This window comes from Hyperolius riggenbachi, chromosome 8 (genome assembly GCF_040937935.1).
Source record: "Hyperolius riggenbachi isolate aHypRig1 chromosome 8, aHypRig1.pri, whole genome shotgun sequence".
NCBI lineage: Eukaryota > Metazoa > Chordata > Amphibia > Anura > Hyperoliidae > Hyperolius > Hyperolius riggenbachi.
Window position 1 is genome coordinate 87,228,261 of NC_090653.1, and position 20,708 is coordinate 87,248,968.

The 20,708-nt window shown below is 46.2% G+C and overlaps 2 long non-coding RNA genes across 2 annotated transcripts in view; one reads left to right on the forward strand and one right to left on the reverse strand.

Annotated features, from left to right (window-relative positions):
- The window catches only part of LOC137528241 (uncharacterized), a 163,869-nt gene that overhangs the window by 134,567 nt on the left and 8,594 nt on the right, over positions 1 to 20,708 (reverse strand). The gene's annotated exons all lie outside the window — the stretch shown is intronic.
- On the forward strand, positions 7,955 to 9,429 carry LOC137528240 (uncharacterized). Its single transcript, XR_011023327.1, has 2 exons — positions 7,955 to 8,085; positions 9,206 to 9,429. It is a non-coding gene; the product is annotated as an uncharacterized lncRNA (long non-coding RNA).

Genomic DNA, 20,708 nt, shown 5'->3' on the forward strand with positions numbered 1-20,708 from the left:
GACTGGGCAATCCCTCCTGCTACTGCTCTGCTCCTCCCCGCATACACTCCTACAAGCTGCAAGAGGAGGACTACATCTCCCAGCATGCCTCAGCTCCCTTTATTACACAGCAAAGCAGAGCTGTGTGAGGCGGCTGAGGCATCGGCTCTTTCAAAACTGAGAGCCGGCTCTTGTCGTTCACAGCAAAGAGCCGGCTCTTAGAGCCGGCTCGTTCGCGAACGACCCATCACTACTGGAGAACAGCGCGGCTGGAGCAGACAGCTGATTGCCGAACGGCTGATCTGCTACCGGTATGTGACAGCCGCCCCAGCTCTCTTGCTACTTTTCTTCCGCCCTAGGAACGGGCCTATTCGGCCTGTGCGGAAATCCGGCCATGATCTTGCCCAGCTTCGCTTTCCTCAGACACCTCCAAAAATGCACCAACAGCAGCTACTTCATTATCATCATCATCCTCCTCCATTACGTCCATATTGTCGCCTAACTCACACATATGAGGTGCTGTAACTTGCTTAGCGCCTTCATATTGTTGTAGCAGTAGTGGCTGTGAATCAGTGATTTCACCACCAAATAAGTGGCTGCGGAACATGAGGTGTTCTGTGTTAAATAGTCAACCACGTCCTGACAATTTTGGGAGGTGATGGGACGTGCCTTCTTCTGAGCACTGTACTTTGGGCCAGGGACGCACAAATTCACATCAACACGACCACGCACACACCTGCCAGGTGGACTTCCTCTAGGTCTGCCGCTACCTCTTCCGCCACCTGGTTTGTCTGTTTTGTCCATATCGGGGGGTGGGGGGGGGGGGTCCCAACAGCTAGGTAGGTATATGCAGTAATGGGTATTACAATGTGCAGCTGCCTATCACACACACAGGTACAGTAGTCACTGAATGTGCTGGGCCTGGGCTGGCAGTGGCACTGCACACAGTATGAATTACAAAAGCTGTCGCCGCAACACAAGTGCAGTAATAATGGGTATTACACAATGTGCAGCTGATACAGTTAGTCACTGAATGTGCTGGGCCTGGCTGGCAGTGACACTGCACACAGTTCACAGTGCACACGTTAGGTTACATTGTAATGCAGCACGTTTGAACAAAGTGCTGCATGCTGTGCGTTATACTGGGCTAAGCAGCGTTAGACTGTGTGCACATGCTCAGTAATGTTGGAGGAGGAGGTCTCCCCTCCTCCTACACAGCCAGCCACATGGCTAATTAATATTCGTGGTGGAACTGTAGTGTTGTCCGGATCATGAACGAATCGTTCATTTGATCCGGATCTTTTTTGTGAGTCGAAACATCCGGATCATCACAATGAAAGATTCGGTTCACAGTGGATGTCTGTCTGGAAGAAAAAGGAACATACATAATGTACAGTGCAGGGAAAGTCCTGTCCTGCTAGTCATTTCCCCCAGTCTGCTTCCCTAGTAAAATGATTCAAATGATTCGGTTCAAAGATCTGGATCTTTTCAATGATCCGATTCAAATGATCCGAATCTTTAAAAAGATCCGGACTTCCTATCAGCTTAATCTGACGTCCAACTTCAACACCACCATGCGTTGCATTAGGGGCATGTTATGCGATCTTAACGTCCCCTAAAACGCAACGTCTTGGTGTGAAAGTAGCCTACAGGCATGTAAGTGAAAGCTCCTCTCATGTAGGACCCTTGTCAGATTATAGCAGAACCCTCACTGATAAGGAATTACAGCCATAAAACTCTTTCCTAGCAGAGAAGAGCTTCTGAGGGCAGGAGATAGATAAAAAGGTCAACTATTCCTGTTTTAGCACTGGGACACTTAACCTTCCTGGCGGTAAGCCCGAGCTGAGCTCGGGCTATGCCGCCGGAAGGCACCGCTCAGGCCCCGCTGGGCCGATTTGCATAATTTTTTTTTTGCTAGCTGCGTGCAGTGCCCGATCGCCGCCGCTACCCGCCGATCCGCCGCTATCTGTCGCGCCGCAGCCGCCCCCCCCCCCCCCAGACCCCAAGCGCTGCCTGGCCAATCAGTGCCAGGCAGCTCTATGGGGTGGATAGGAATCCCCTTTGACGTCACGACGTCGATGTCGGTGACGTCATCCCGCCCCGTCGCCATGGCTTTGAACGGGATCTCCTGATCGCCGGCGGCGATCGGAGGGGCTGGGGGGATGCCGCTGAGCAGCGGCTATCGTGTAGCGAGACTTTGTCTCGCTACATGAAAAAAAAAAAAATAAAAAAAAAAAAAAAAGATTTGCTGCCCCCTGGCGATTTTTTAGCAAACCGCCAGGAGGGTTAATAGATTGTCATTGAACAGAGTCAAGAAAAACATTAAGGGCCTATTTCCACTACACGCAGATTGGATGCAGAATGAATGCAGAATGAATGCAGAAAAACTGACTCCAATTAATGCCTGTGGGAAAATCTGCATCAAAAAAATTGCGTTTAGTGGAAACAGGCCCATAGGCATTCATTGGAGTCAGTTCTTCTGCATCCAATCTGTGTGTAGTGGAAATAGGCCCTAAGGCTTTGTTCACATCTAAAATCGCAATTGCTGAGGCCGGCGTTTTGCGATTTTGTGAGTGATTTTTTTTCCCCCCGATCCCAGCACTTACCTGTGGACTTCGATATTGTATAAAGCATTTTTCTGAGCCCTTTTGCAGAGCGGTTCTGTTTGTTCACTTCCTGATGTCAGTCAGGAAGTGAACTCTTTCACCCGGAAATGAATAAACACAGTGTATGTATTCATGAAAGTGCAAACGCAATTGATGCATAAAGCGATTTTGTGAGTGTTTTGCGCTTTTCCTATACCTTTCATTATAGCAAAATCTCCCCAAAAATGGTGCAGGCAGCACTTCGGTCAGTGGAAAGCAGACACAACGAGCAGATATGAACAGTTCCATAAGGAATCATTGCACAATCGCTTTTACGGTGATTTTGAAATCGCTGGCGCTGCAAAAATAACTAAACGCCCTAGGTGTGAACAAGCCCTAAATCTACTTTGTAAATGTTTAGAGGGGTTATCTGTATAGTTTTTAAAAACTAGACGAATGCAACTGCGCCTGCACACGTCCTAGTTCCTGCGCAGTACAAATGTTTTCATATTGCGCCTGCGCATTATGCTCCCGGAGACGCGAACAGGAGCGAGGCCGCGCAGGCACAGTTGTATTCATCTAGGTAGATGAATAATTGGACCGTGACCGGCAGCGGGGAACGGAGGATCGTAGGAGGACGGCGCAGGACAGGACAGCTGCAGGGGGCCGGTAGAAGCCCCAGGTAAGTGTCAGTTTTTGTTTTTAAAAACTATCCACAGAACCACTTTAAACATAAAATAAAACCATGGAATATCTTAACCTCCTTGCTGTTCTGATTCTTTTCAGATTTTAGGGTCTAAAAGAGGTGCAATTTTTTTCCACTCTTTCAGACCCTAAAACCTGAAAAAAATCCTTCTGGCAGGGAGATCTGCAGCAGAATAAAAGATTTACCTTACTGGGCTCCAGCGCTGCAGTTTTCAGTTTGACCACAAGATGGCGGTAATATACATATAAACGAACGTCTCTATATTTCTCTAATATAGAGAAGTTCGTTTTAAATATTAGCCCCGCCCCCGATGACGTCACGCCCCCTCCGCTGCTCCAATTGGCCGCCGTGTCCCCGGAAGAATAGCGGGGACATGGGGATCCCGGCGGCCACAGAAAGACCCCACACTGCCGGGGAGAGAGGCTGGAGTCCCGCTGCGCAGCGCGATCGCGCGCGGAACTCTAAAACTGAAGGTAAAGTGCTGCACTGCCTACCCCGACCTGAGCTCGGGATCACCGCTAACAGCTTCTTTTTTCTACCCGAGCTCAGGTCGGGAAAACCGGCAAGGAGGTTAAAACAAATAGTTTACCTCAGTTTATTACAACTGAAAGGACAACTGATGAGCAAGGTCATGTCCATGTGTCACTATGGTTCACATGGACACAGTTTGAGGCCTGGTGCACACAAAAAACCGCTAGCAGATCCACAAAATGCTAGCGGTTTTTGAAACACTTTTTCTTATTTTTATGAAGCGTTTCACCTAGTGTTTTGCGGTTTTGGGTAGCGTTTTTTGTGTAGTAGATTTCATATATTGTTACAGTAAAGCTGTTACTGAACAGCTTCTGTAACAAAAATGCCTGCAAAACCGCTCTGAACTGGCGTTTTTCAGAGCGGTTTGCGTTTTTCCTATACTTTACATTGGAGGCAGAAACGCCTCCGCAATCTAAAAAATGCCTCAGCCCGGGAGTATGCGTTTCAGCAAAACGCCTCCCGCTCTGGTGTGAACCACCCCATTGAAATACATTACCCTAGCGTGTCCACAGCCGCAAGCGGTTGTAAAAACGCAAGAAAACCCGCTCGGTGTGCACCAGCCCAAGCAGTGTGCTGACCAGGAAGCTGTTATGGGGTAATGGCCATTTTCAAAATGGAGGTCGGCGAATTCCATTGATCACAGTGGACAAACAGTACGCAGGAGAGGAGAAAGGGATTGATGAGTAGACTATACGGAGGTATACTGTATATGACATGTGTATGTTTATTTTGACTTTTAATTTTCAGTTCAGGTTTGATTTAAGTAGTGATGAGCATAATGACCTAATTACGATTATGTGAAATTTTGCGTAATTCGCAAAATTGCGATTATGGCCATAATCTAAATTTTGCGATTTTCCCGAAATTACGTGAAATTTCGTGTTTATGGGGAATTTCGTAATTACGATATTTTTCATAATTACAATTGTTTACGTAACACAAACAAATCAGAATTTTGTGTTTAACACGCAAATTCGACCTTTCTCAAAATTGTGTTCCACTCCTGATACATTTAAAGTGACAGCACTTGCAGGTACCTTTGCATTATCAGATATTGCAAGGCCCAAAACCAAGTGTTTCAGCATGCATGACCACTAAGTGCATCTTGACAAAGAGTACCTGTCTTAGAAGAGGCTGCAAGTAAAGTCTCCTGATACAGTTAAAGCAACAGCACGTGCAGGGACTTTTGCATTATCAGATATTGCAAGGTCCAAAACAAAGTGTCTCCGCATGACTCAGGGGCGTAGCAATAGGGGTTGCAGAGGTAGCGACCGCATCGGGGCCCTTGGGCCAGAGGGGCCCGGAGGGCCCTCCCTCAACTACAGAATTAGCTCTCTATTGGTCCTGTGCTCATAATAATCACTTCTATAGATATTTTGAATAGTGGTAATCATTAACAAACTGTTCCCCATCCCCTTCTTGCACCTCTGACACTGTAGTTGCCATTGGCAGGATTTGGTGCGCCGTATCAATTGTTATGTATAGAGTGCTTGGGGGGGGCCCATTGTAAAACTTGCATCAAGGCCCACAGCTCCTTAGCTACGCCACTGCATGACTGCTAAGTGCACCATGACAAAGAGCACCTGTCTTAGGCCTAGTGCACACCAAGTGGATTTGGGAGCATTTTCAAAAATGCTACCGCTTCAGAAACCGCTTGGCTAATGTATCTCAATGGGATGGTGCACACCAGCGGTTTGAGGTTTTTAGCAAACTGCCAACGTGGCTCCTGCAGCATTTTTGCGGTTTGCAGAAGCGTTTCTGCCTCAATGTAAAGTAAAGGAAAAGCTCAAACCGCTCTGAAAAACGCTAGATCAGAGCGGTGTTCCAGGCGTTTTTGTTACAGTAGCTGTTCAGTAACAGCTTTACTGTAACAATACATGACATCTGCTACACAAAAACGTTCCAAAAACCGCTAGGCTTGTTTAGAAAACCTCTCTATACATGCCTAGGAATCTCTCTGATAATCTGCTTCAAAAACCTCTTGCGTTAGCAGATCTGCTAGAGGTTTTTGGTGTGCACTGGGCCTTAGCAGTGGCTGCAGATAGAGCCTCCTGATACATTTAAAGCGACAGCATGTGCAGGGGCCTTTTTATTATCAGTAATTGCAATCAATGAGTGACTTTCCTGAGTTTAGTTATTGCCTAAATGTGCATAATTACTATTAGAAACAAAATTACGTTCATTTTCGGAACTAAAATAACTGTGTTTCTATAGAAAACATATAATTACAAAATTTTGCGTTAAACACAAATTTGCGACACATGAAATTACATAACCGAAATTTCACTTACAGAATTCCGACTTACGGTTTGTATGGCAATTATGAAATTTCAAATTCATGTCGTAGCAGCAAAATTTGCGTCTGCAATTAAGGAAACACGAAATTTCAAAAATTTCGGCTCAACACTAGCTTTAAGATTAGTGGACACCTGTAATGGCTGCAACCTGTAGTGATTGGATGCCATTACTAGGGTGACATTTCTGGGACACAACACTGTACAGACAGACAGATCCTGTGCTGTTACATAGCAGTGCTACCGCGATTGGATCCCTACAGACGCAAAGGCTGGCAAAAATGGTACGCCGCATTCCCAACTAGAGATGAAATATGGCATGTAGGGTATCCTATATACCCGAAATAGACATATAAATATATTTATAGGTGTTTTAGAACTGTGGCGCTTGTCATGTGAAATTTACGAAGGGTGAAATATGAAAAAATGTGTATTTTCTGCATTTACGATTATTTTGTTTTTACTATAAATTTAAATATTTCTTAAAACAAATATTACCCAAAGAAAGCCTAGATTGTCATGGAAAAAAATAAATACAAAGTTATTGCTGTATCATAGCAACACAGCTGAAATGCCAAAATGATCAGGAATCTGAGGGCCCTTTCACACCCAGGCGGTGGGGTGCAGTATTTTCACCGCACCCCACCGCTGTGCAATGAAAGTCTATGGAGACTTTCATACTGCGACGTTACGGTGTGACGTGACGGAAGTGGCGTTTCGCCGCAACCCCGACGCAGGTCCAAAGTTACGTTAATGCTGCAGCGATCTGTGTCGGCCGAAAGTCATGTTAGTTTATGGCGATGTGTACATTTTTTTTAAATCACCATTGCGACATCCTGGCGCGCATGCGTGGAAGCATATTTTAACAATACGCTTCTGTGCACTTCTGAATACCTGAAATAGGAAGTGACAGCAAGTACGCATCACGTGCGTGTCACTTCCTGCTTGGCCAGCGGCCAGACAGGGAACACCGCCCGATAGCGCAGTGTTCCCTTTAAGCCTGTTTTTGATGGTGCAATGCCGTGCGTCGGGCGCAACGCACCGTATCAATGACGCCGATTTCTGGTGTTAAACAAGCCTGAAGGTGTTAGGGCCCGTTTCCACTATCGCGAATTCGCATGCGTTTGCCGCATGCAAATTCGCATAGCCAATACAAGTGAATGGGACTGTTTCCACTTGTCAGGATTTCTGAGCGTTTTCATCCGTGTGAAAAATTCCCATGGCAGAGCCATCAGAATTCGCATACCGCTATGCGGGTGTATGCAAATTTTCATGCGAATTCACACGCAAATTCGCATGGAATCAATTGAAAAGCACACAGGCACTGCCATGGTTAAACTTGCATACAGCATCATTCATGTGAATTTGCATGAAAATTTGCATACAACCGCATGCGCAATTCGCATCCGCATGCAAAATTTTACCGTGGCGATTCGCACTGCACAAGTGGAAAAGGGCCCTTAAACCCCCCAGAAGTGTTTAAAATAAAATATAAAAAAAATAAAAAAAAAACAGATGTATTTGAAATTATAACTGCTATAATCCACTGTGCCAGACTATAATTGCTTATAAGGGGAAAAAAAGGAAATAGTAGTTATTTATTTCTAGCTGGGAGTACAGATCAGTTAAACAGATTTTGGTGAGCTGGCTTTGAAGAAGTCAAGAATGTTGAGATGTTCTATTTGAAAAAACAAATCTGCCAGTTTCAAATCCATCTCAGAGTCAAAGCTTATCAAATTGGAGGCTTTTTGGTCTACGGGAGCACCCATAGTTGTAGTTCCAACTGCTGAGGCAGCTACAAATGGCAGTTATATTTTGAAATTAAACAAAAAATGGAAGTTGGAAAGTGGTCACTCACTGATTCAGTTGAGTTGGTCACTCACTGATTCAGTTGAGTGAGCTTGAGCAGAGCAGAAAGCAGAGCGTTGTCTGAGCTTGTGCTTAGGAGAAAGAAGAGCGTGATCTATATACAGAGGAAGAGCAGGATGGGGTGAGTACTGAGAAGATGATTTTCCAGGCCTGGGTGTTTTGCTGGCAGGGGCGTAGCAATAGGGGGGTGCAGAGGTTGCGACCACATCGGGGCCCTTGAGCCAGAGGGGTCCTCCCTTAACTGCAGTATGAGCTCTCTATTGGTCCTGTGCTCATTATAATCACTTCTATAGATGCTTTGAATGGTAGTAATCATTAACAAACTGTTCCCCATCCCCTTCTTGCACATCTGACACTGTAGTTGCCATTGGCAGGTTTTGGTGCGCCGTATCGACTTATGTATAGAATGCTTGGGGGGACCCATGTAAAACTGGCATCGGGGCCCACAGCTCCTTAGCTATGTCACTGTTTGCGGGCCACACCTAGGGGAGGAGCTGACAAACCTCTCCACCCTAGTCTGATCAGGTTCAGGCTTCTTTTACACTGCAGTGGGTGGGTGTTTGGGGGGTGTTGCAGGTTTCTGTGTATTGGTGTGGTTGGGGGTCTCTCCGATAGCAGGACAGGGGCTATTATACGGGGAGCCTTACAAACCTCACACAGGCACAGTGGTGTAGCAATAGGGGTTGCAGAGGCCTCGACCACACCAGGGCCCTTGGGACAGAGGAGCCCGCAACTGTCTGTAATATTAGCTCTATATTGGTCCTGTGCTTGTTATGATCACTTCTATTAATGATTTGAATGATAATAATAAGCTGTTCCCCATCCCCTTCTTGCACCTCTGACACTGTGGTTGTCCTTGGCAGATTTTGGTGCGCTGTATCAATTGTTATGTATACAGTACTTGGGGGGGGGGGGGGGGGCATGTAAAACTTGCACCAGGGCCTATAGCTCCTTAGCTATGCCACTGCACAGGCACAGATGTTTCCCCAGTGTTAGTTACCCCCCCCCCCCTCCCCACAGTGCCCAATTATTATTATTTAGTATTTATATAACGCCAACATCTTCCGCAGTGCTGTACAGAGTATATTGTCTTGTCACTTAACTGACCCTCAAAGGAGCTCACAATCTAATCCCTACCATAGTTATATATCTATGTATGCATCGTTTAGTGTATGCATCACAGTCTAGGGCCAATTTTAGGGGGAAGCCAATAAACTTATCTGTATGTTTTCTTGTGGGAGGAAACCAGAGTGCCCGGAGAAAACCCACGCAGACATGGAGAGAACATACAAACTCCTTGAAGATGTTGACCTAGCAGGGATTGAAACTGGCGACCCAGCGCTGCAAGACAAGAGTGCTAACCACTACATCACCGTGCTGCCTGCGCAGAGAACAGGGCATGGGATAAATATGATTATCAACATTAGAACATTAAAATGTTTGAAATATGTTATCATTTTAGAAACTTGCAACACTATAGTTTTTTTTGTTATATTATATTGTTTGTACAGATTTTAACCACTTCACCACTGAGGGGTTTTACCCCCTGAGCACCAGAGCAATTTTCACCTTTCAGCGCTCCATCCATTCATTCATCTATAACTTTATTATTACTTATCGCAATGAAATGAACTATATCTTGTTTTTTTCGCCACCAATTAGGCTTTCTTTAGGTGGGACATTATGCCAAGAATAATTTTTTTCTAAATGTGTTTTAATGGGAAAATAGGAAAAATGTGGGGAAAAAAATAATTATTTTACAGTTTTCGGCCATTATAGTTTTTAAATAATGCATGCTACTGTAATTAAAACCCATGAAACGTATTTGCCCTTTTGTCCCGGTTATAAAACCATTTAAATTATGTCCCTATCACAATGTTTGGCGCCAATATTTTATTTGGAAATAAAGGTGCATTTTTTTCAGTTTTGCGTCCATCCCTAATTACAAGCCCATAGTTTATAAAGTAACAGTGTTATACCCTCTTGACATAAATATTTAAAAAGTTCAGTCCCTAAGGTAACTATTTATGTATTTTTTTTAATTGTAAATTTTTTAATTTTTTTTTAATTACAAAAAAAAAAAAAAATGGGGAGTGTGGGAGGTAATGAGTTAATTTTATGTGTAAAAGTCATTTATTTGTATGTGAAAAAATGTGTAGGGTGTAGTTTACTATTTGGCCACAAGATGGCCACAGTAACTTTTTGTTTTAATGCGACCTCCAAGCTTCCTTCCGGAAGCTTGGAGGAAGAATAAGGAGGCTGGACACGTGAGTTTTTTCTCACAATGATCGCGCTGCCCATAGGAGAGCAGCTGATCATTGCGGGGCTTAGATCAACGAACGGGAATGGATTTTCCCGTTCATTGATCTCTGGGCGAGCGGGCGGCGGCGGTTTTACTAGCGGCGGGCGGCGTGTTTACGAGCGGGAGCGCGGGCAGCGTCGGGAACGCGGAAAGTACGTGTTTCTCCGTCCCTGGTTTTTAAAGGATGGAAAAAGGGGCGGAGAAATACGTACGCGCGGGGGTAAAGTGGTTAAATAATCAAATATGTTATTGTTTCTATGTGTGTAAAGGTGTTTGTGCAAGGGGGGTGGTTAGGGTTAGGCACCACCAGGGGGACTGGTTATGGTTAGGCACCACCAGGCGGTGGTTAGGGTTAGGCACCACCAGGGGATGGCTCTGTGTGAGAGTAGGGTTAGGTTAAGCTGTATTGATGAATTATGTTACAATTTTTAAAGTTAATATCTTGTCGTTTTCATTTCCAGTCTTGTTATTTAGTGGGGCCCTTTTTCTGCACGCGCTTTTTTCATGCACCCAAAAGCTAGATGTTCCCCCAGCTAAAGTCAGCCATACCATAGGCCCATGGGTCTGGCCTCTCTGTCTGTTTACTGCTAGCAAAGCCACAAAAAGGAAGTAGACTGCTTTGGAGAGGCTTATTTATAATGCAAGTCCATGTAGCAGTTAGGCACTCCGTTGCTGAGAGTTCAGCAGTAAGATCTTGTTTATACTGTACAGCAAATGCCAGGTACAGAGTTGAACCTGGGATATGTTGTATAACCAAGATCTTACCGCCACAATCTCCAGGTGTTAGTGCTGTCACTGCAGATGCACTACTAAGCATGCGCCCACTTGATAGTAGACAGAGTTCCTTAAGTGCCCTATGGTCTAGGTTCTCAACATGTGGGTTACTTATGCTGGACTCAATGGGTACTTAACCATTTCAGCCCGCGGGGATTTTTCACCTTATGCATCAGAGCAATTTTCACCTCCCATTCATTTGCTAAAAACTTTATCACTACTTATCACAATTTATTGATCTATATCTTGTTTTTTCCGCCACTAATTAGGCTTTCTTTGGGTGGTACATTTTGCTAAGAATTATTTTTTTTTAATAAATGCATTTTAACAGGATTAATAAGGAAAAAAATGGAAAAAAATTCATGATTTCAGTTTTTGGCAATTATAGCTTTAAAATAATCCACGCTTCCATAATTAAAACCTATGTATTTTATTTGCCCGTTTGTCTCAGTTATGACACCATTTAAATTTTGTCCCTATCACAATGTATGGCCCCAATATTTTATTTGGAAATAAAGGTGCATTTTTTCCGTTTTGCGTCCATCACTATTTACAAGCTTATAATTTAAAAAAATGTTCGTAGTATACCCCCTTTACATGCATATTTAAAAAGTTCAGACCCTTAGCTAACTATTTATGTCTTTTTTTTTTTTTTTTTGTATTGTAATTTTTTTTTCCATTAAAAATTTTATTTGGGTAATATTTTGGTGTGGGAAATAAACAGTTAATTTTTAATGTTATTATATGTGTGAATTGTAATGTAAAAAATATGTAGATGTAGTTTTACTATTTGGCCACAAGATGGCCACCTTGAATTTTTTTTTCCCCTCCTTGTGCGGAAGTACAAGGGGATGCGGAAATTTTTCCGGGCAAAAGAACTGAAGCCGCTTGTAAGAGCGTTCAGTTTTTCTGCTGGGGAGACGGATCGGTGATGGGGAACCATGTTCCCGTTCACTGATCCCAGGGCTACCGGGGGACACCACGGGGGCTCGCCCGTGATCGCGTCCAGGCGGCAGAGATAGTTAAAGGACATCCAAGGCGAAAAAAAACTGAGATAAACAATTGTATCAATCCTCCTACTTCTAAAAATGAATTTTAAAGTTATCCCACAGTTTAATTTTATATTTCAATAAACTTTTTAAGCTTTTACTGTTTCGTGGCCTTTTCTCAATGACACATTAATTGAAGTATGCAAGGGCTAAAATATATGAACTATTGAAGCTTTTTATCTCTTTCCTGCTCTTAACCACTTTGTCCTTTGATACAGTATATCTACGTCAGCTGTGGTACCGTCCAAGCCACAGCCACGTAGGTATACTGATCTGCTTGCAGCCCTGTTGTGCAGGAACAGGTGCGCTTCAGAGCGCACCTCCCGGCACTAAAAGCTGCAATACTAATTGGTGAAAGGGAAAATGTTCCCTTGTAGCCAATTAGTGATCCCCCCGCGTATGAACGATCACCGCTGTAGCAAACAGCGGTGATCCTTCATCTCTCCCCTCGGTGGACAGATCTGTTAAAAAAAAACGGATCAGAAAGCAGCCTGACTCACCTTATTTCGGTCCAGCGATCAGCCTGCAGCCCGAGCCTCCGATCCCCACGCAGCCCTGTGATGCTGAATAGCCGGGGCCCGGCTTGATGACGTCATCAAGCCGGGACCCGGTATCCAGCATTACAGGGCTGCGTGCAGAGCTGGGATTGGAGGCTCGGGCTGCAGGCTGATCGCTGGAACGAGATAAGGTGAGTCAGGCTGCTTTCTGATCCTTTTTTTAACAGATCTGGCCACCGAGGGGGCTGCCTGGGTGTGGGGTGGGGCATCTGGCTGGCCCTTATGGGGGTGCGTGGACCCCTGGTGGAGGGTAAAATGTGCACCTGGGGGGGTGGGATAAAGTAAGAGGGGACACATTTTAATTTTCAGTGTATAATTTTATACTGGGGGCAGATCTGGCTATAATGGTGGGGGGGCCCTAATCCTGGGTGCACTCACTAATTCTGAGGGCGCTTCTGGCGATAATGGGGGACCACTATTCCTGGGGACACATTTAGTTATAATGAGGGGCAGCAATCCTGGAGATACATCTGTCTATCTATACTGGGAGGTGCCAAACACAGAGGACACATCGGGCTATACTGGGGGTGACTGATATTGTGGACACATCTGGCTATATGAATGCAGAAAAACTGACTCCAATGAATGCCTATGGGAAAATCTGTATCAAAAAAATTGCGTTTAGTGGAAACAGGCCCATAGGCATTCATTGGAGTCAGTTTTCTGCATCCATTTTGCATCCAATCTGTGTGTAGTGGAAACAGGCCCTAAGGCTTTGTTCAGTGTTCACATCTAAAATCGCAATCGCTGAGGCCAGCGTTCTGCGATTTTGTGAGTGGTTTTTGTTTCCCCGATCCCAGCGCTTACCTGTGCACTTAAATATTGTATCAAGCATTTTTCTAAGCCCTTTTGCAGAGCGGTTCCGTTTGTTCACTTCCTGATGTCAGTCAGGAAGTGAACTCTTTCACCCGGAAATGAATAAATACAATGTATTTATTCATGAAAGCGCAAATGCAATTGATGCATAAAGCGATTTTGTGAGCGTTTTGCGCTTTTCCTATACCTTCCATTATAGCAAAATCTCCCCAAAAATGGTGCAGGCAGCGGAAAGCAGACAAAACGAGCAGATATGAACAGTTCCATAAGGAATCATTGCACAATCGCTTTTATGGTGATTTTGAAATCGCTGGTGCTGAAAAAAATAACTAAACGCCCTAGGTGTGAACAAGCCCTCAATCTACTTTGTAAATGTTTAAAGGGGTTATCTGTATAGTTTTTAAAAACTAGACGAATGCAACTGCGCCTGCACGGCTGCACACGTCCTAGTTCCTGCGCAGTACAAATGTTTTCATATTGCGCCTGCGCATTATGCTCCCGGAGACACGAACAGGAGTGAGGCCACGCGTGGCAGCGCAGGCACAGTTGTACTCGTCTAGTTAGATGAATAATTGGACCGTGAAAGGAGGCGGGGAACAGAGGATCGTAGGAGGACGGCGCAGGACAGGACAGCTGCAGGTGGCCGGTAGAAGCCCCAGGTAAGTGTCAGTTCTTGTTTTTAAAAACTATCCACAGAACCACTTTAAACATAAAATAAAATCATGGAATATCTTAAAACAAATAGTTTATTTCAGTTTATTATAACTGAAAGAACAACTGATGAGCAAGGTAATGCCCATGTTTCACTATGGTTCACATGGACACAGTTTAACAGTGTGCTGACCAGGAAGCTGTTATGAGGTAATGGCCATTTTCAAAATGGAGGACGGATAATTCTATTGATCACACTGGACAAACAGTACGCAGAAGAGGAGAAAGGGATTTATGAGTAGACTATACAGAGGTATACTGTATATGACATGTGTATGTTTATTTTTGACTTTTTTAGTTCAGGTTTGCGTTAAGATTAGTGGACACCTGTAATGGCTGCAACCCGTAGTGATCTGATGCGATTGCTAGGGTGACAGTTCTGGCAAAGAATACTGTACAGACAGACAGATCCTATGCTGTTACCTAGCAGTGCTCTTGCATTTGGATCCAATCACTACAGACCACTGGCCTACAAACAATGATGTGGGGGAGGGCGTAGCAGAGCTGGTACAATGTCCTCCAGCACCCGAGGCTGAGACACCAAAGTGCGCCCCTCCATCCCTCCCACCCCAGCCATCACACACTGATTGCTATTAGACTAAGAGGTGACCCAGACACACACACACACACACACACACACACACACACACACACACACACACACACACAATCTCTAGTTATCTGGCTTGCAGTCACTGCCATGCATCCCCTTGTCTTATTTGTTTATGCTTTAAACACAAAAAGGGAATGATAGCTGAGTGAGTTGTGCGCCCCCTCCTACACTGCGCCCTAAGGCTGGAGCCTCTCTCGCCTCTGCCTCGGCCCAGCCCTGGGGCGTAGAGCCCTGGGTGAGGAGTAGGCGGGGTGACAAATAGACAATCCAGCTGCTGAGTCTGTAAGATGAATGCACTTCTATAGTGCATGGAGAAGCCATGGTATCTGAGAGTGCCCTGTATGTCCCGCCCGTTTAACTGTAGCACTGATTGGAAGAGTGTGCCCTCTGAGCTCTGACACAGCTGCTCCACCCACTCTCTACTCTGCTTGTGTCTACACAACAAGCTCTCATGTAGAGATGTAGCGAACGGTTCGCCGGCAAACGGTTCCAGGCGAACTTTGGTGGTTCGCGTTCGCCTGGACCAGGCGAACTTTTGCGGAAGTTCGATTCGCCCCATAATGCACTATGAGGGTCAACTTTGACCCTCTGCATCACAGTCAGCAGGCACATTATAGCCATTCAGGCTACACTAAGCCCTGGACCCCCCCTTATAGAAGGCAGGCTCGCTGGCCATGACACTCACTCGTGTGCCTGCTGCAAATAGACAGACTAGGGAGAGCTGCTGCAGATTTTTTCTCCTAGGGAAAGATTAGTTAGGCTTAGTTAGGCTCTTGGCTTGCTCCTGGCTGATTGTTATTGCTAAAATAGCACCCCTCAACAGCTCTTTTGAGAGCTAATGTTTTCCTGATGTGCTTTTTTTGGGGGGTGTTGCTCACTGACACTGACATTATACAGCCCTATCTGTTGCAGCTGGACCTTGGTAATTGTAATTACTGTGCCAACCAGGCCCTGCCTAACTATCTATACTGGGACACCTACCTATGCCTACCTAACTACTGGGGCACCTACTTACCTATACGGGGACACCTACCTACCTATACTAGGGGACCTAACTATGTCTACCTACCTATACTGGGACTCCTACCTATGCCTAGCTAACTACTGAGGCACCTATCTATGCCTACCTACCTATACTGGGACTCCTGCATGCCTAGCTAACTACTGAGGCACCTACCTACCTATACTGGGACTCCTACCTATGCCTACCTACCTATACTGGGACTCCTACCTATGCCTAGCTAACTACTGAGGCACCTACCTATGCCTACCTACCTATACTGGGACACCTACCTATGCCTACCTACCTATACTGGGTCTCCTACCTATGCCTAGCTAACTACTGAGGCACCTACCTATGCCTACCTACCTATACTGGGACTCCTACCTATGCCTACCTACATACAAGAAGATAATAAGGTCGCTGCTTCATTGTGGACAGCCCAAATTTGATCAGCTGGACAGTCACTGTTGTTCTATCATTGAGCTACCACAGCCTGGCGACCATATAGGCTGGAAAACTGCCACGGCCTGCACTGTGGCCATGTTGCGCACCAGTCCAGCACGGCCGTCACTACGCAAACAGCTGATTGTGGTGCGTTACACAGTGAGTTTGGTGTGTCAGTGTGAAGCAGTACTCTAATTACACTCCCTGATTGATGTATACACATGCAAGATGTTTTAAAGCACTTTAGGCCTGCAATTTAGCATTCAATGTGATTTCTGCCCTTAAAATGCTGCTTTGCGTCAAATCCAGATTTTTCCCCGGGACTTTGGGCATGTATCCCACTCCGCCATGCCCCCCTCCAGGTGTTAGACCCCTTGAAACATGTTTTCCATCACTTTTGTGACCAGCATAATTTTTTCTATTTTACAAAGTTCGCCTCCCCATTAAAGTCTATTGCGGTTCACGAACTTTTCCGCGAACCGAACCTGCCGCGAAGGTTCGCAAAACGAAAATCGGAGGTTTGCGACATCACTACTCTCCTGTACTTGCATGCTGTCTGGCTGGAAGACAGGAATCACTCCTCTTTTCACACAGCATAGCTGTGCTTCCGGCCTGGATTCTGCAGGGACCAGCTTATCAAATCAAAAATAGCTTTATTGACATGACCAAGTTTCAATACAGGCATTGCCAAAGCAGGGGGAATGAGGGAGATGGGATGGGGTGGGGGTGCAGTGAGTTAGCAGTTCGTGGACTGGTTTCTATGAACACAAGAAGAAAAACACAGCATGCAGGACTTTTTTTATCACATCAAATTGGAATTGCATGTAGTGTAAAAGAGCATTTACAGCAGGGGTCCCCAAAATTATTTGGGACCACTTTCTAGTCTAAACATTTATCCGGAACCGGCTATGTGGGTGGGTGTGTGTTTGGGGGGTGTTGGAGGTGTCTGTGCATTGTGTGGTTGGGGGTCTCCCAGGTAGCAGGGCAGGGGCTATTATACAGGGAGCCTTACAAACCTCACACAGGCACAGTTGTTTCCCCAGTTTAAAAAAATCTCTCTCTGTCTTTTTTGCAGAGCTTACTTGAGTCATCTGTGGAGAGGACGGGCAACCGATCCTGGGAATGGAGCAAGGGACGGAGTTGAGCCAGGTGAGAACCATAGCAATTCAACTATAACCCCAACTCCAGCAACATTCCACTGTTCAGCTCTGTGTCATAGCTTACTAGTACCCCATAATGCTTCCCAGTACCCCCATAAAGCTTCCCAGTACCCAATAATGCTTCCCAGTACCCAATAATGCTTCCTGGTACCCCATCATGCTTCCCAGTACCCCCATAAAGCTTCCCAGTACCCCATCATGCTTCCCAGTACCCCAAAATGCTTCCCAGTACCCCGTAATGCTTCCCAGTACCCCCATAATGCTTCCCAGTACCCCCATAATGCTTCCCAGTACCCCCATAATGCTTCCCGGTACCCTATCATGCTCCCCAGTACCCCCATAAAACTTCCCAGTACCCCATCATGCTTCCCAGTACCCCGTAATGCTTCCCAGTACCCCCATAATGCTTCCCAGTACTCCCATAATGCTTCCTAGTACCCCCATAAAGCTTTCCAGTACCCCCATAAAGCTTCCCAGTACCCCCATAAAGCTTCCCAGTACCCCATCATGCTTCCCAGAACCCCATAATGCTTCACAGTACCCCATAAAGGTTCCCAATACCCCCATCATGCTTCTCAGTACCCATCATGCTTCCCAGTACCCCATCATGGTTCCCAGTACTCCCCTAGTAGGCCCCACCTTCTGAGTAATAATAGAATTTCCAGTACTCCCATAGTGTGCCCCACCTCCTCAGTACCCCATAATGTGTCCAGTGGTGTAGGAACCACCATAGCAGCCATATCCATGCTATGAGGCCTGTAGCCATTATAGCAATAAGGGCAGGGCCGATGTTCCTGGATGCAAGTGCTTTTTTCCTGTCTCCTTATGTCCAGCCTGGCCGTGATCACCACCCCTACCGACCTTATCCCCCCCCCCCTCCCCCATGCCGCAGCTCATTGAAGCAGAAGGCTGACAAGTGAATGGGGACTATTTTTCACCAGCCGCTTCATTGTGGATTGATTCAGCAAGCTCTGTTCCTGACAATCAGTTCTTAGTTCCGGCTGGGAACAGAGCAGTACTGTGCTGGCCGTGGATCCACTCCCCTCCATGCTGCCTCTACACATGGAGAGAGCCAGAGGGGAGACAGAAAGAGGAGAGGACACAGAGATGAGCTGCGTGGCAGGGGACTGAGCTTTTGCCACCATGCAGCCACTCCATCAGTCTCCTCTACTGTCAGGCTGACTGCCTCCCCCACCTGCCACTCTGCCAGAGGGAGAAGGGGAATGAAGGGCAAAGCACTTCTGCCAAAGTTCCTATACTGCCCTGGCATTTTAGGGGCCCTAAACCGTGAGGAGTAGTCTTGAAACCAAATGTCGCAAAATGACCTGTGAAATCCTAAAGGTACTCATTGGACTTTGGGCCCCTTAGCGTACTTGGGGTGTAAAAAAGTGCCACACATGTGGTACCGCCGTACTCAGGAAAAGTAGTATAATGTGTTTTGTGGTGTATTTTTACACATACCCATGCTGGGTGGGAGAAATATCTCTGTAAATGACAATTGTTTGATTTTATTTTTACACACAATTGTCCATTTACAGAGAGATTTCTCCCACCCAGCATGGGTATGTGTAAAAATACACCACAAAACACATTATACTACTGAGTACGGCGATACCACATGTGGGACACTTTTTTGCAGCCTAGGTGCGCTAAGGGGCCCAAAGTCCTATTCACAGGTCATTTTGAGGCATTTGTTTTCTAGACTACTCCTCACGGTTTAGGGCCCCTAAAATGCTAGGGCAGTATAGGAACCCCACAAGTGACCCCATTTTAGAAAGAAGACACCCCAAGGTATTCCGTTAGGTGTATGGCGAGTTCATAGAAGATTTTATTTTTTGTCACAAGTTAGTGAAAAATGACACTTTGTGGAAAAAAAAAAAATAAAAATCAATTTCTGCTAAGTTTTGACAAAAAATAAAAATTTTCTATGAACTTGTCATACACCTAACAGAATACATTGGGGTGTCTTTTTTCTAAAATGGGGTCACTTGTGGGGTTCCTATACCGCCCTGGCATTTTACGGGCCCAAAACCGTGAGTAGTCTGGAAACTAAATATCTCAAAATGACTGTTCAGGGGTATAAGCATCTGCAAATTTTGATGACAGGTGGTGTATGAGGGGGGCGAATTTTGTGGAACCGGTCATAAGCAGGGTGGCCTTTTAGATGACAGGTTGTATTGGGCGTGATCTGATGGATAGGAGTGCTAGTGGGGTTACAGGAGGTGATTGATGGGTGTCTCAGGGTGGTTAGAGGGGAAAATAGATGCAATCAATGCACTGGGGAGGTGATCGGAAGGGGGTCTGAGGGGGATCTGAGGGTTTGGCCGAGTGATCAGGAGCCCACACGGGGCAAATTAGGTCCTGATCTGATGGGTAGGTGTGCTAGGGGGTGACAGGAGGTGATTGATGGGTGTCTCAAGGTGTGATTAGAGGGGGGAATAGATGCAAGCAATGCACTGGCGAGGTGATCAGGGCTGGGGTCTGAGGGCGTTCTGAGGGTGTGGGCGGGTGATTGAGTGCCCTAGGGGCAGATAGGGGTCTAATCTGATGTATAGCAGTGACAGGGGGTGATTGATGGGTAATTAGTGGGTGTTTAGGGTAGAGAACAGATGTAAACACTGCACTTGGGAGGTGATCTGACGTCGGATCTGCGGGCGATCTATTGGTGTGGGTGGGTGATCAGATTGCCCGCAAGGGGCAGGTTAGGGGCTGATTGATGGGTGGTAGTGACAGGGGGTGATTGATAGGTGATTGACAGGTGATCAGGGGGATAGATGCATACAGTACACAGGGGGGGGGGGTGTCTGGGGGGGGGTGATCAGGAGGGAGCAGGGGGCAGTTTAGGGAATAAAAAAAAAAAATAGTGTTGACAGATAGTGACAGGGAGTGATTGATGGGTGATTAGGGGGTGATTGGGTGCAAACAGTGGTCTGGGCAGGAAGGGGGGGTCTGAAGGGTGCTGTGGGCGATCAGGGGGCAGGGGGGGGGGGGGGGGAAATCAGTGTGCTTGGTGCAGACTAGGGTGGCTGCAGCCTGCCCTGGTGGTCCCTCGGACACTGGGACCACCAGGGCAGGAGGCAGCATGTATAATACACTTTGTATACATTACAAAGTGTATTATACACTTTGTATGCGGCGATCCGGGTGCTAGTAACCCGCCGGCGCTTCCGAACGGCCGGCGGGTTACAGCGCGAGGTGGGCGGAGCCAGTCCCCGGTGGCCGATCGCGTCACAAATGACGCGATCGCGCCGCCCATGCCCGTACAAGGACCGCCGCCTCTGTGCATGCAGCGGTCCTTGCGGGGTCCACTTCCCG